We start from the raw sequence: 18,043 nt of genomic DNA, 5'->3' as shown, positions 1-18,043 counted from the left end.
TATCAAATATACAGCAGACACAACACAAATGACGGCGCGCAGGCCGTAATATGAATTACAACACAAATCCAATCAGATTGGGTCTTTTGGGCCATGACTATCACAAATTATACATAATTCTAAATTATGTAATTTTCATAATTTTCTGTAATTTTAATACTAATTTTTACAATTTTTACGAGTAAAATTTCCCGGCGGTCCCGTTTAGCGGTTTTTGGGTGCAATTGCGGAACGAATCCCCTTGCGGGGCTAGGGGCAGCGCCCCTACCTGCTATCTAACCATCGCGAGTGTCCCTAAGTGATCCTACAGCGCCTTAGCCCGATGTCCCAAAAATTTTTGGGGTGAAACCTTGCCGTTTCGGAAAAAACTTCTCGGTAGTCGAAGCCTACAAGTGTCGAAACACTTGTGCTTCGCTTCTACGAGAAAAATACCCATAAAAACTCTCAAAATCATAAAATTACAGAATATTACAGAATCTATATTTTTCATAAAAATACAAACTAAACTCGTACAAGTCTTCGCACGTGGCTCTGATACCACTGTTGGGTTTTTTGGGCCGCGAAAAACCGCTTTTTCGCATCGAGAAAACCCCGAAACCCCCGCCACCGGATCCGTGCGAAGAAAAATAAAAACAAAATACGAGTACGAGTTTCTAAAGTCTAGATCTACACTAGATAAGAGCGTTACCCTCGATGCGATGCCCTTCGCTATCCCGCTAGTCCAACGGTTTGCTGGATCTCAAGATTGTCAAAGTAGACAACCCTCTAGAAGTATCCACACGAACAAAATTAGGTGGAGGGGACTAAACAAAGGTGTGCTAGCACCTAGGGTGTTCGGCCAAGAGAGGAGAGGGAGAGCAAGAAGAGAGAGCTCTAGGAGGAAGAAGATGTGAATGAGCCTTGAATAAAAAAAATGAATTCCATTCATTTTGAGTGGCTGGCCACACCAAGTGTAACCCCTCTCATTAATGTGGCCGGCCACATTAAAGCAAAGGAGAAGATGTAACTTCCATTAGGTGGCACACTCATGTGTTAACTATGAGATGTGGTGCATCATCATTGGCCACTTAATGCCATGTCACAAATGATGTGACATAAAGTCAAGTCAAACTTGACTCTTCCTCTTCCTCTCAAGTCAAGTCAAACTTGACTTAATCTCTCTCATGGTTGATCTAATCTAACGATTTAATTCAAGACAATTTAATATAATGAATCTAATTCATTTAATTAAATTGATTCAATGATTCATAATCTAAATTAGACTCATTGAACACATGAATCAACTTGAGTCTAACTCAATTAGCCTAATTAGGATTACTCTTAATCCAATTTGATTCATCAAATGAATCTAATTGTAACACCGACGAAAAATTTAAAATAGGTATATGAATATTATTTTCCTTAGAGCATAAAGAAATGAAAAGAATAAGAGAAAGAGGAAAATAAAAACAAAAGAAAATATAGAATAAAAAGAGGTGAGGTCAAGGATTGAACCTTGAACCTTCCACAGTTAATGGAGATAAATTGATGAATGATAACCATTAGGATAATGAGAAATAATTGGATAGAAAGGAATGAAAAATTTAGTTAAAGGAGAAAAGAAAACTAAGCAAAAAGGAACAAGAGAAAACCAAGTTGCTTACCTTCTTTTCCCTCTTGGTTAAGAAAAGGGAGGAAGCAAAAGAGGGATTTTCTACTCCCCTCCCTCTCTCTATTTTCGTGGGAAATTAATGGAGTGAGGGAAAAGAGGAGTTGGGGGAAAGAATGGGGACATGTCTCATTAGCAAAGGGATAAATAGGATTAGAGAAGAAAAAACAAAGGGATTTAATTCATTTTCTTCTTCCTCCTTCTTCCTTCTCCATTCTCACCGAACCAAGAAACACTTTCCTCTCCTCATACCAATTTCTAAAGTTAAGTTTTTCTCCAAGAAAGCTAATTTCCGAGAAGGAAACTTCAAGTTCTAGCCCTTACAAGCAAAGGAAACAAGAGGAGGTACAAGAAGAAGAAGCTTCCACTTTCCTTATCACTAGAATACTTTTCTCTCTAAGGAAAACCACAAGCGAAAGGATGTAAGTTCCCCTCACCTGTGGTACAATAGCTCTTATTTTTCTATGTAGAATTCGATCACATAAAAAGTTAAGAAAACATCATGAAGAAATTCTAACCAAGATAAGACCAAAGGAAAAACCTAGAGAAAGAAAGGATCTAAACATTTATATGCTTGATATTTTTCTTGTAGCATGTATTTTTATGGTAAGGAGTTACCTATTTTGAAATGTTTGGTAGAACTTAGATTTATGAGTATTCGGCCATGATAGAACTAAGGGCCTAGGAGAGCCTTAAATTTTAAACTAAGTATGCCAAGATCTCCTTAAGATAAGATATGAAACTATTACGATATGCCCATGATTATATGTTAAGTGGAACTCTATTTTATGTCCATGAAGGTTAGGCTATGTTTGGATGTTTTGTTCTTAAAAAGCCTAGGAGAATTTAAAGCAAATCTAAGATGCTCATGATCTCCTTGATGAAATGATTGTGTAGCTAATCTAATGTGCTTATGTTAATTGTTGTATGGAAATTTAAATTCATGCTATATAACCTTCGGCCACTTCATGATTTAAGACTTAGGAAACTTAGAACTCAACTCAATCATGCTCATGTTATTCTTTGAAATATTTGTTAAGAAAATTGTTAAGGTTCTCATGTTTTTAGGGCACTTAAACCCTAATATGAAGGCCTACATGTTTCGGCCACTTCAAGATTTAGGGCTTAGGAAACTTAGAACCTAACTCAACTATGCTCATGTTATTCCTTGATATTTTTGCTATGAAAGTTGTTTAAGGTTCTCATGCTTTTAGGATACTTGAACCTAAATTTTAAGTCCTATAATATTCGGCCAATACATGATAAAGGACTTAGGAAACTTAGAACTTAACTCAACTATGCTCATGTTATTCCTTGATATATTTGCTATGAAGGTTGTTTAAGGTTCTCATGTTTTTAGGGCACTTGAACCCTAATATGAAGCCCTACAAGTTTCGGCCACATCAAGATCTAGGGCTTAGGAAACTTAGAACCTAACTCAACTATGCTCATGTTATTCCTTGATATATTTGCTATGAAGGTTGTTTAAGGTTCTCATGTTTTTAGGGCACTTGAACCCTAATTTTAAACCCTACAAGTTTCGGCCAATACATGATGAAGGACTTAGGAAACTTAGAACCTAACTCAACCATGCTCATATTATTCCTTGAAGTGTTTGCTATGAAAGTTGCTTAGGGTTCACAAGCTTGAATGATATTCTTTAACCCAATGCATGCTTGATAAGGTTCGGCCATGATAAGTTGTAAGTTTAAGTAACCTAGAACTCTACCTAAACTTGCTCATGATAGTTCTTATGGTATAAGAAGTGATGCTTGCTTAGGGTTCACATGTTGGGATGAAGTTTTACCATAAACCCAACCTATATGGTTCGGCCACTAAGAGACATTAGGGTTAGAAATCGAATTATGTTTTCCATGTATCTTATATGCCATGATTTTGAGATTTCCATGCTTCTATGTTTAATTATGCACACTTATGATCTATACATGATGGAACCCTTATGCTATGGTGTGTATTATTTATGATGAAGCTATGTGTAAATTTATGCATGAAATATATGATGTGTTGTGTGCCTATTTATGCATAAAATATATGATGTGCTGTGTGCCAAATCTTTACATACCATTATGATGAGCTGTGTGCCCAAAAGTCTATATGGTATGATATGATAAGTGACACGATGTACAAGAAAAGATAAGAACCATGATATGTATAAACATGCTATTTTACTTTATGTATGGCTTGTACCAAGAGTGGGCTCCATAAGCGCCCCGGGGTCGATGGACTAAGAAACGGGCCTCGTTAGGGATGGGCTCCTAAGTGTCCCTAGGTCGATGGACTAAGAAACGGGCCCAGTATGTATGTCTTGTAGGGTTCAAGACTTGCTACCTTGGACCTACATAGGACATGCGCATTTATGTATGTGGTACAAGTCGGGGCCCCAATCATGTTAAGATTATGTTTAAGTATATATATTATAAGTTTTCAAAGGACATATTGCATATGCTTTTATGATACATGTTTATGAATTTACCTTGCATATACCTTACTATTATGCCATGATATTTATGATAATGTTATGATATATCAGGGTGCAGTTGATGATTATTTTATGTTATGCCATGATACCTTATGCTTACGTTATGATATGCCATGATATGCTGCGTGATATAATGAATTTCATCCATGTGTTATGTCTTGTGATTTTAATATGTTATACGGTTTTGTGAGTAGGAAAGGAACTTACTGAGCCATGAGTGCTCACAGCTTACTTTCTTGTACCACAGATAAAGGCAAGGAATGGATGAACTAGGGGAGCAGCAGGAGGGGCTAGAAGGATGTGTGTGGTAGTGCCTTGGCTAAAGGAGAAAGACCTGCTTTTTGTTTAATAAGAACTATGCCTAGTTATGTTACTGCTTTATGACTCCATGACATTTAATTTTGTGTTTGGGCATTATGACTTACAAATCATGTTAAGTATGCAATGTGGTTTTATATGTCCAGGTGATTAGTCATGTTGATTTTAAAAAAAAAAAGTTTCTAATTTTTATAAATAAGACTTCCGCTGTAGCAAGTAAGTATACATTGGTATGTGTAAGTAACCCCCGTCGCCTTAGCAGGAGGGGCGGGGCGTTACAGTTTGGTATCAGAGCCAGGTTTAGTCAATTCACTACACACATGTCAAGCCTCCATCCTGCCGCTCCAAGTAAGAATCTATGTGCTTAATTTAAATTGTTGTTGTTTGTTTTATGATGCTTTAATATTATGCATGTTTATTTATGTTCGTTATTTAGTTTAGGTATGCATGATGGTAGGATAGGAATGGTACTAACCTTTTTGCAACCGAATAAGAATAATGATAATTTATTGTTATTTAATGAAGATAAGCATGGCTAGGAGACGTACTACCCAAGCTGACAAGACACCGACTCCACCAGACCTGACCCAGGTAGTTACTGATCTCCAGCGTCAGATCATAGAGCAACAACAGCTGATCACTACACTAATGGGCCAACAAGGAATTCCTACTACCCCGCCAGTAAATCAGAATGCGGTGCCCGTCGTGCCAATAGTTGCACCAGTACCACCGGTTGCCCCTGCCCCAGTGGCTCGACAGGAAACCTACTTGATACTGTGGCTGAGGCTGAAACCGGAAAACTTCTCGGGTACTTGCGAGCCATGGGATGCCCAGGCCTGGTTCAAGACAGTAGAAAGCATAGTGGAACTACTGGACTGGCCCGAAACGGAGAAGATCAAGTGCGTATCTTTCTATTTTTCCGGAGACGCAAGAATGTGGTGGGAAAGAGTGAAAGTAAAAAAGACAGATTAATCTGATGAATTGGACGGACTTCGAGACAGAGTTCTTCGAAGAGTTCTTCCATATGCAAGTGACGAACCGACACTATGACGAGTTCACCGAATTTCGGCAAGGTGACCTATCAGTAAACAAAGCGGTAAAACGCTTCAACCGTTTGGCACACCTATGTCCAGAATTGGTGCGCACAGAAAGAGAAAGGGTCAGACTGATGTTAAAGATGCTTCAACCCGAAATAGCACTGAACGTGGCCGGCGGAATTAATAGACCTCAGACTACAGAGGAATTGGTCAGCAGTGCCCTCATCACAGAACATTATCAGAATGTAATGAACGAAAATAAGAATCAGGCACGAGCAGAAGGACAGAGACCTCAGAGTACTAAAACAGGCTGGAAAGGAACCCCTACCGGGAAAAGGAAGCAATGGGACAATGCTAAAGGTGGTCCAGTAAATAAGCAACCAAAGTACCCTCGGTGTACTATTTGTGGGAAGCTGCATTCCGGATTATGTCACAAAGGTACAAGGAAATGCTACAATTACGGACGGGAAGGACATTTGGCCAGACACTGTCCTACTCAGTTTCAGGCACCACTCCAGTAGAATGACCAGAACAGGAATACCCCCTCACAACTACATCAGATGCAAACTACTATTGAAGGAACACTGATCAGCCAAGGGAGATTGGAAGCTCCACCAACTACAATGAACGCCAGGGTTTTCCTGCTTACTAAGGAGGATGTGGCAAGCGCCTCCACCATCGTCACAGATCAGTTACCTACTTTTACTCAATATACCAATGCTATATCTGATGCTAAAGGCGAACCAATGTTCGAAATTATTGGGAAACCGAGAGATATTACTAGTCAATGGATCGAAAATATGTCTGGGCAGCTCTCTACTATGACCATAGCACCCACATTATTCGATAATCTATTAGAGAAACAAACCAGCGACCAAAGTCTCCAAAGGATTAAACAAGAAACCCTAGAAGGAAAGAATGACGGATTCCGGATCGTGGACAATGGAATATTATACCTCAGGGATCGATTATGTATTCCCGAGGATCCAGAGTTGCGAAGAAGGATACTAGAGGAAGCTCATTCAACACCCTATGCAATGCACCCGGGATCCACCAAAATGTACCAAGATTTTAAAAAGAAATTTTGGTGGTCCGGTATGAAAAGAGATGTGGCTCAGTATGTCGGTACTTGCCTGACCTGTCAGAGGGTTAAAGCAGAATATCAGAGACCGGGAGGATTACTATAGCCTATCCAAATTCCAGAATGGAAATGGGAAGATATCTCTATGGATTTTATAACAGGGTTACCCAAGACAACAAATGGCTATGACGCCATATGGGTAATTGTGGATAGATTAACTAAATCCGCCCATTTTCTAGCAATCAAAATGACTTATTCGATTGAGCAACTGGCTCAATTATTTGTCAAGGAAATCGTCAGACTACATGGGATCCCGAAGACCATTCTTTCAGACAGAGATGGTCGTTTCGTTTCACATTTCTGGGAGTGCATTCAGAAGACTCTTGGTACGAAGCTACTGTTCAGTACTGCCTTTCACCCTCAGACCGACGGACAAACAGAAAGGGTTAATCAAGTGCTAGAAGATATGTTACGGGCATGCGCATTGGACTTCAAGGGAAGCTGGAGCCGATATTTATGCCTGGCAGAATTTGCCTACAACAATAGTTACCAAGCTACTATTGGGATGGCACCGTACGAGGCTCTGTACGGAAGGAAATGCAGATCTCCTATATGTTGGTACGAAGACGGTGAAAAGAAGAAGATGGGATTCCAGACCGAGTTCATCGATAACACCACTCAGGCTATATAGAACATCCACCAACGAATAGAAACTGCTCAGAGTAGACAAAAGAATTATGCGGATAAGCGACGAAGGCCATTGGAATTCAGTGTTGGAGACTCAGTATTTCTCAAAGTAGCTCCTATGAAAGGGGTAATGAGGTTTGGTAAGAAGGGGAAGCTAAGCCCACGTTATGTGGGACCATACCGAGTTCTGAAAAGAATTGGTAAAGTAGCTTATGAAATAGAGCTGCCTCAGGAGATGTCAGCCATCCACAACGTGTTCCATGTCTCGATGCTAAAGAAATGCATTTCGAACACAGATCAAGTAATTGAACCACAGGCAGTACAAGTGCAAGAGGATCTAACTTACGAGAGTCGACCAATTCAGATATTGGATCGAGATGTCAAAAGACTAAGGAACAAGGAAGTCCCCTTAGTAAAGGTTCTATGGCAAAACCAACGATACGAAGAAGCCACGTGGGAACGAGAAGATGATATGAGACAGAAGTATCCGTCAGTATTCTAAGTTCGAGGACGAACTTTTTATGAGGTATGGGGTACTGTAACACCCACGAAAAATTTAAAATAGGTATATGAATATTATTTTCCTTAGAGCATAAAGAAATGAAAAGAATAAGAGAAAGAGGAAAATAAAAACAAAAGAAAATATAGAATAAGAAGAGGTGAGGTCAAGGATTGAACCTTGAACCTCCCACAGTTAATGGAGATAAATTGATGAATGATAACCATTAGGATAAGGAGAAATAATTGGATAGAAAGGAATGAAAATTTTAGTTAAAGGAGAAAAGAAAACTAAGCAAAAAGGAACAAGAGAAAACCAAGTTGCTTACCTTCTTTTCCCTCTTGGTTAAGAAAAGGGAGGAAGCAAAAGAGGGATTTTCTACTCCCCTCCCTCTCTCTATTTTCGTGGGAAATTAATGGAGTGAGGGAAAAGAGGAGTTGGGGGAAAGAATGGGGACATGTCTCATTGGCAAAGGGATAAATAGGATTAGAGAAGAAAAAACAAAGGGATTTAATTCATTTTCTTCTTCCTCCTTCTTCCTTCTCCATTCTCACCGAACCAAGAAACCCTTTCCTCTCCTCATACCAATTTCTAAAGTTAAGTTCTTCTCCAAGAAAGCTAATTTTCGAGAAGGAAACTTCAAGTTCTAGCCCTTACAAGCAAAGGAAACAAGAGGAGGTACAAGAAGAAGAAGCTTCCACTTTCCTTATCACTAGAATACTTTTCTCTCTAAGGCAAACCACAAGCGAAAGGATGTAAGTTCCCATCACCTGTGGTACAATAGCTCTTATTTTTATATGTAGAATTCGGTCACATAAAAAGTAAAGAAAACATCATGAAGAAATTCTAACCAAGATAAGACCAAAGGAAAAACCTAGAGAAAGAAAGGATCTAAACATTTATATGCTTGATATTTTTCTTGTAGCATGTATTTTTATGGTAAGGAGTTACCTATGTTGAAATGTTTGGTAGAACTTAGATTTATGAGTATTCGGCCATGGTAGAACTAAGGGCCTAGGAGAGCCTTAAATTTTAAACTAAGTATGCCAAGATCTCCTTAAGATAAGATATGAAACTATTACGATATGCCCATGATTATATGTTAAGTGGAACTCTATTTTATGTCCATGAAGGTTCGGCTATGTTTGGATGTTTTGTTCTTAAAAAGCCTAGGAGAATTTAAAGCAAATCTAAGATGCTCATGATCTCCTTGATGAAATGATTGTGTAGCTAATCTAATGTGCTTATGTTAATTGTTGTATGGAAATTTAAATTCATGCTATATAACCTTCGGCCACTTCATGATTTAAGACTTAGGAAACTTAGAACTCAACTCAATCATGCTCATGTTATTCTTTGAAATATTTGTTAAGAAAATTGTTAAGGTTCTCATGTTTTTAGGGCACTTAAACCCTAATATGAAGGCCTACATGTTTCGGCCACTTCAAGATTTAGGGCTTAGGAAACTTAGAACCTAACTCAACTATGCTCATGTTATTCCTTGATATTTTTGCTATGAAAGTTGTTTAAGGTTCTCATGCTTTTAGGATACTTGAACCTAAATTTTAAGTCCTATAATATTCGGCCAATACATGATAAAGGACTTAGGAAACTTAGAACCTAACTCAACTATGCTCATGTTATTCCTTGATATATTTGCTATGAAGGTTGTTTAAGGTTCTCATGTTTTTAGGGCACTTGAACCCTAATATGAAGCCCTACAAGTTTCGGCCACATCAAGATCTAGGGCTTAGGAAACTTAGAACCTAACTCAACTATGCTCATGTTATTCCTTGATATATTTGCTATGAAGGTTGTTTAAGGTTCTCATGTTTTTAGGGCACTTGAACCCTAATTTTAAACCCTACAAGTTTCGGCCAATACATGATGAAGGACTTAGGAAACTTAGAACCTAACTCAACCATGCTCATATTATTCCTTGAAGTGTTTGCTATGAAAGTTGCTTAGGGTTCACAAGCTTGAATGATATTCTTTAACCCAATGCATGCTTGATAAGGTTCGGCCATGATAAGTTGTAAGTTTAAGTAACCTAGAACTCTACCTAAACTTGCTCATGATAGTTCTTATGGTATAAGAAGTGATGCTTGCTTAGGGTTCACATGTTGGGATGAAGTTTTACCATAAACCCAACCTATATGGTTCGGCCACTAAGAGACATTAGGGTTAGAGATCGAATTATGTTTTCCATGTATCTTATATGCCATGATTTTGAGATTTCCATGCTTCTATATTTAATTATGCACACTTATGATCTATACATGATGGAACCCTTATGCTATGGTGTGTATTATTTATGATGAAGCTATGTGCAAATTTATGCATGAAATATATGATGTGCTGTGTGCCTATTTATGCATAAAATATATGATGTGCTATGTGCCAAATCTTTACATACCATTATGATGAGCTGTGTGCCCAAAAGTCTATATGGTATGATATGATAAGTGACACGATGTACAAGAAAAGATAAGAACCATGATATGTATAAACATGCTATTTTACTTTATGTATGGCTTGTACCAAGAGTGGGCTCCATAAGCGCCCCGGGGTCGATGGACTAAGAAACGGGCCTCGTTAGGGATGGGCTCCTAAGTGTCCCTAGGTCGATGGACTAAGAAACGGGCCCAGTATGTATGTCTTGTAGGGTTCAAGACTTGCTACCTTGGACCTACATAGGACATGCGCATTTATGTATGTGGTACAAGTCGGGGCCCCAATCATGTTAAGATTATGTTTAAGTATATATATTATAAGTTTTCAAAGGACATATTGCATATGCTTTTATGATACATGTTTATGAATTTACCTTGCATATACCTTACTATTATGCCATGATATTTATGATAATGTTATGATATATCAGGGTGCAGTTGATGATTATTTTATGTTATGCCATGATACCTTATGCTTACGTTATGATATGCCATGATATGCTGCGTGATATAATGAATTTCATCCATGTGTTATGTCTTGTGATTTTAATATGTTATACGGTTTTGTGAGTAGGAAAGGAACTTACTGAGCCATGAGTGCTCACAGCTTACTTTCTTGTACCACAGATAAAGGCAAGGAATGGATGAACTAGGGGAGCAGCAGGAGGGGCTAGAAGGATGTGTGTGGTAGTGCCTTGGCTAAAGGAGAAAGACCTGCTTTTTGTTTAATAAGAACTATGCCTAGTTATGTTACTGCTTTATGACTCCATGACATTTAATTTTGTGTTTGGGCATTATGACTTACAAATCATGTTAAGTATGCAATGTGGTTTTATATGTCCAGGTGATTAGTCATGTTGATTTTAAAAAAAAAAAGAAGAAAAGTTTCTAATTTTTATAAATAAGACTTCCGCTGTAGCAAGTAAGTATACATAGGTATGTGTAAGTAATCCCCGTCGCCTTAGCAGGAGGGGCGGGGCGTTACACTAATCCTCTTAGTTCATCATATGAACCTAATCTCCATCTAATTGTCCTTAGTGTGTGACCCTATAGGTTCTTGTAACGTTGGCAATGCCCCTAAACCCATTTAGGAGCATAAGTAATGAGCGGTATCTAGCAACACATCATTACTACCCAAGTTACAAGAATGTTGAGATCCAACATCACCTTGTGACTACTAATTGTGACTCCTCACAATATATGACAAGTGTCCTTCTATCCTAGACATCTAGATTGATCAATGTGAGGCATAGACCGTGTCATCCTCTGACCAATCTAAATCTTGAACTCCAAGTAGACTCACTAAATCAAACGAGCTCAATATCTAATATTGACTCATTTGGGCATGGTCATGCACTTCGTGATCTCACTCTATCAAGAATATCTATGTCTCTCCCGTCATATAGGAGGGATAGATCCCATCTACATCACTCACATCCCTCTGCATAATTCGTTACATACCCAGTAATCGCCTTTATAGTCCACCCAGTTACGGGTAACGTTTGATGAAACCAAAGTACATAACTCCTTATGTAGGGATCCATGGTGACTTCAGGTCCAAGGACTAGTAGTCATACTAATAGCCACAGAGAAAGTATATGACAATCATATAACGATCCATGATACTTTCTCAAGGCGGGTCATTCAGTATACATTCTCCAATGCATACCCATGTGTCAACTTGATATCTCTATATCCATGACTTGTGAGATCAAGTCATCGAGTTGACCTACATGCTAGTCTTATTGCATTAACATTGTCCCTGAATGTTAATACTCGACTAGGAATGATTAAGAGTAGTGTTCCCTATATCATCTCACTATCGGTTTAACTAACCGATTGATATAGGTGAGAACCTTCTACTCAAGGACGCTATTATACTTAGTTTATTTGGCACCAATACAAGTAAGTATAATAACCAAAACAAATGCCTTTATTTATATAATAATTTGATACAACAAGTCCATAATACAATCATCAAATGATTGGCTCTAGGGCTCTAACTAACAACATGTGAACCATATAATCATATAACATAGTAAACATGCTTAACATACTAATCCTTCAAACATAACATGTAACTTGATTTATCATTAACTACTTAAAACATGATTCATGCTATCATAAGCGTACCATCATGAAATAATAAAACATAAGAGCATAATCTATCCATGCTAGTTCAAGTAGTTATTAAGCATATAGTTAAACATGGTTCACATAAAAGGTCAAGACATATATATAAGTTCTGAAACACAAAGGGATCTATTCCACCATGCCACTTCCACACACATTCTTTTCCTTCCTGCTGCTCCTTTTAGTTTAGCCATTCTTTTTCTTTTTCTGCAATACAAGGAAACATAAACTATAAGCACATAGGCTTAGTAAGTTCCTTTTTCCTACTTACAAAAACCATAACTCATGCATAAACATAAAATCATATCATAGCATGTGAGAGCATAAACATAAAATCATATCATATCATGTGAGAGCATAAACATAAAATCATATCATATCATGTGAGAGCATAAATGTAAAATAGTAACATAGCATGTGAGAGCATAAACATAAAATAGTAACATAGCATGTGAAAGCATAAACATAAAGTAGTAACATGATCATATAAATATCATAGACATAGTTTCAAGAGCATCTTAAATAAACATAAGGAAACCATATAACATGAACTTGTAGATGCAAGATTTCTTTTGAAAACATGTATCATGAAATGAATATATGCAAGATGTCCTTTTGAAAACATATATCATATACATACTTAAACATAATCTCAACATGAGGGCCCGACTTGTACCACATACATACATAAATGCGCACATCCTAAATAGATCCAAGATAGCTAATCTTGAACCTACTAGGAACTAGGCTCGTTTCATAGACCATCGACCTAGGGCCAACTTAGGAGCCCATCCCTTTTACTAGGCCCGTTTCATAGACCATCGACCTAGGGGCGCTTATGGAGCCCACCCTTGGTACAAGCCATACAAAAGTAAAATAGCATATCATGTTTCTTATCATATCTTACATATCATGTTTCTTGTCATATCATGGCATATCATGTTCTTGTCATATCATGAAGAGTGCTCTTGATCCCAACTTAAGGGAAGCATCTCTTAGGCTTTTCATCTTACATAAGCCTTTCATAAACATATCATGTTCTTGTCATATCATGTAACATAGCATATTCTTGTTATATCATGAAACATAGCATGTTCTTAGCATATCATGAAGCATAGCATGTTCTTGTCATATCATAGCATAGCATGTTCTTGTCATATAATGCAGCATAGCATGTTCTTGTCATATAATGAAACATAGCATATTCTTGTCATATCATAAAGCATAGCATGTTCTTAGCATATCATGAAGCATAGCATATTCTTATCATATCATGAAGCATAGCATGTTCTTTTCATATAAAGCATATCATTTTCATACATAGTTAGGGGTTTTGAACTTTCTACAAACCCTAAATCATACTTGGCCGAAACATATAAGCATGGTCATAGGGTTCTTAAGCAACATATAAGCATGAAATCAATGTCCTAAGTTCTCATAATTCTTAACATGACATGGGAAGCCTTTAGAAAACCCTAGGTAGCTCCTTAACCTCATCCTTCTTGTCTTGGCCGAAACTTGTGAGCATGGTTCTAGTTTTCTTTTAGCCACTTTAAGCATGAAACTTTTACACCATACATAGCATAGCAAGTGAGACCTTTAGTAAACATAAGTGAGGTTCTAACCTTAATGTTCAACCTTGGCCGAAACATCAAAAAGCATGGTTCTAAATTTTTCAATGCAACATAAAGCATGGAACTTAACCTAACATTGTATAGGAAATCATACATCATGAGAAAGCATAAACAAACATAGTTTAGGTCTAAAAACTTTCCCTAAGCCTTTATATTTTTCTTTGGCCGAAACCTAAAGAGCATGTTCTTAAGTTTCTAAGCAACATACCACATGGAAAACTTTATACTAACATCAAATAAGGGATTGCATGTCATGAGTGTTGGAGTGTAAACTGAAAGCCTAAGCTTTGTAAACATTCATTATGAATAAAGAATCACATTTGGTCAAATTTTCTACATTTAGTTGTAGTTGTTCAATTAATTTATATTGTAGATAATATAGTATGTGGTGTCACATACAGAAGATGATATTATCAGTACCTTATAAATTATAAACAGTAGCTCACGACCAAAATGGAAAGGAACAAACCATTAGAAGGTCGTAGTGTAATTAGGTGTCAGTTTATCTTGACTGTATAATTACACTAGTACACTTAGAGTGTATTGAGTAGGATCATTTGAGGTCGTTTCTTTTATACTGACTTTATAAAGAAACAAAGACCTCGATTATTATGAAAGTGTGTGCTCTTAATCCTAATATAATAACAAGCACATATATTTGATATTAATTTCTTTAATTTATCAATGGGTGAGATTTAGTTCGATAAATCAACAAGCCCGATAAATTGGGAAATGATATCACTTATAGTGTGTGTTGTTGATTATAGAAGGAAACTGTGTCCTAGAGATACTAGGTTGATAATGTCCTCAAGAGGAGCTCATAAGGATTGTCATGTTAAACCCTGCAGGTGGACTTAGTCCGACATGACGATAAGGTTGAGTGGTACTACTCTTGGACTTAGATATTAATTAAATGAGTTGTCAGTAACTCACTTAATTAGTGGACATTCGATATCTTAAACACAGGGAGACTAACACACTCATAATAAGAAGGAGCCCAAAAATGTAATTTGGGATTGGTGCGGTAGTTCAATGATAGTTCTCTAGTGGAATGAATTATCATTGATAAAATTAAGTTGTGTGTTCGGGGCGAACACGGGATGCTTAATTTTATCAGGAAACCAAAACCAATTCCTCCTCTCGGTCCCTATCGTAGCCTCTTATTTATAGAGTTCTATACCCACCTATACCCACCTTATATACCCACCCAATAGGGGTCGGCCAAGCTAGCTTCGGAACAAGCTAGGGCCGGCCTAGGTATGAATTTGGGTGGCCGGCCCTAGCTTGAACCCAAGCTAGTGGGGGCCGGCCAAATTAAATTAAAAAGGAATTTTAATTTTAATTTTTATTATGTGGAAGAAATAATTTATTAAAGAGAATTTAAATTAAAATTATCTCTCTTATAAAATTTACAAAAGATTAAAGAAAGAGATTTGATCTCTTTCCTTATTTGTAGATTGGTGAGATATTTTATTTTCTCTTTAAAAATTATTCACATATTGTAAAATTAAAATTATGGAAATTTCTTTTTATTAACCATGTAGAGATTTTTAAAGAGAAATTTTATTTTTTAAAATTTCCGGAAACAAATTAGGAAGTTTTAATTGTTGATTAAAACTTGTCCAATTTGTTCTCCAATGATGTGGCCGGCCATGAGATTGTAATTGGGGAAATTTTATTTTATTTTTTCTCAATTAAATCATGACAAGGAAATTGAGGAAATTTTATTGTAATTAAATTTCCTAATTTGCCTAGGCCAAGGAATATAAAAGAAGAGGTGAGGGTGCCTTCATGAGATACAACCTCTATTATTTTCTCTCCCTCTTTTGTTCCTTGGTGTGGCCGGCCATCCTCTCCCTCTCTTCCTCTTGTGGTGGCCGAACCTCTCTCCCTTCCTTGAAGCTCTTGTGGTGGCCGGATACTACTTGGAGAAGAAGAAGAAGAAGGAGAGAAAGCTAGCATCTCTTGGAGCTTGGTTAGTATTTTGGTTTTCTTCTTTGGTGAAGTTCTTCCTTTGTGGCCGAACCTTGCTTGGAGGAGAAGAAGGTGGTTGGTGGTTTCTCATCTCGGTAGATCGTTGCCCACACAACGTCCGAGGTTAGAAGAGGAATACGGTAGAAGATCAAGAGGTTTTTTACAAGGTATAACTAGTAATTTTTATTTCCGCATCATGCTAGTTATTTATGGAAATAATACCAAATACAAGAGGCTTACGTTCTAGAATTTCGAATATGTTTTTTCGATGTTGTGTTCTTTTGTTTTTTCTTTTCCTTGTGATTTGATTGTTCTCTTTGGTTAACCTAAAGTTATTTTAGGAAATTAAATATTAGCTTTCTATAAAAGGTTTTGTCTAGTCGATGGTGGTTGCTCCCATATCCAAGAAGGTCATGTGCCTCGCCACGTCAGTACTGGGAACCAATTATGGAAATTAATATTTAATGGAATTAATAACTTAAGGAGACTTGGGTCGAACGTGTAAAGTTCCGCAGGAGATCCAAGTCAAAACCTAAAAGAACAAATAGATTAAGTTTTGGATCAAACGTGTTAAGTTCCGCAGGCGATCAAAATTTTAATTTAAAAGAACACATGGTAGCTAGGAAAAGGTTCAGACCTTTGTACAAAATTTTGTACAGTGGAACCTATAGGTTTTCCGAGTAGCAACCAACAATGAGGACTAATAATCAAGCATAGTTGAGGTCTTAAACTTCCTCTAATCTCTTTATCCCTTCTTGGCTGAAACCCTAAAAGCATGTTCTTAAATTTCTAAGCAACATAAAACATGGAAACTTATATTAACATCATATGATGAGTACATATCAGGAGTACCAATAACCAAGCATACTTGACGACTTAAACTTCCACAAATGTGGTGATGGGTTGTTGGCCGAAATCGGAGGGAGGCGACGCAAAGGAGAGAGAATGGATCAGAGAGGTAAAACTTAGGTCATAATATACTTAGGTTTAGATTTTTTTTATAGTTAGGTTAATCATTTACCACTTTAGGTTAATCAAATTAATCAACTCCCACTTAAGGGTTATTTCAAACCGGTTTTTTTCCTAGCTAAATAGATATATCCCCTTAAAATATGTCATACGGACTCCGTTTAAATCTTAAAAATTTCTAAAAATTCTTAGAAATTAGTGTAAGATTATTTCTCAAATAATACTTATAATTTAATTATCATAACTTACAATTTCCATGTGATATACCAACACATTAAGATTCAACATATCAATTATTATAAGATTCATTTCAATATAATAAATTATTATGTTTATATTTTTTAAAAAATATTAATACTAATATATATTTATTTTCTTAACAATGGAATATTTGTAGTAATATTTGTGAAATTTTAAAAGTATTTAATGATGCAACCGAATAATTTTTCGATGTTTATTATCTCATTGTTCATTTAGTTTTAGAGAATTTTTCTAGTCAAGTATTTGTTTTAAATGAACATATTAATAATGAATCTTTTTCTTCTTGCATATTAACTATGAAAACTAAATGGGAAATATAATTTTATTTTATTCCTAGAATTTATTTAATTGCATTTGGTTTAGATCCTACATCTAAATTAGAAGTTTTAAAAGAAATATTAACTTTATATTATGACACTTTAATTCCATGAAAAGATTCTTCTTATTCTGATCCAATTAATATTATATATAATTAGAGTTTATTTATATGATATGTATAATCAATATTATAAAAAATATGGATACAAACTAATATTTCTAAAACACAAAAAACTAATAATAGTAATTTAAAACTTACAAAAGCATAAATTTTATTAAAAGAATGGACAAAATATCCACGAGGATCCTCAAGTTCCACACAGAAACTTGAGAATTATTTTATGACTTCTTTTTAATTTTAATGAAGCAGATACCAAAAATCTTGATATCCTAAAGTGGTGGTCATAGAAGGTTCAAAACTTTCCCATTCTCTCCATGATCGACAAAGAAATTTAGCTTTTTTAGTGTCAACTATTACTGTGGAGCAGACATTCAGTGCCAACAACAATATATTAGATGAACGGTGATCGA

The sequence above is a fragment of the Zingiber officinale genome, chromosome 6A (assembly GCF_018446385.1).
Source record: "Zingiber officinale cultivar Zhangliang chromosome 6A, Zo_v1.1, whole genome shotgun sequence".
Lineage (NCBI taxonomy): Eukaryota > Viridiplantae > Streptophyta > Magnoliopsida > Zingiberales > Zingiberaceae > Zingiber > Zingiber officinale.
This window is presented reverse-complemented; position numbering follows the sequence as displayed.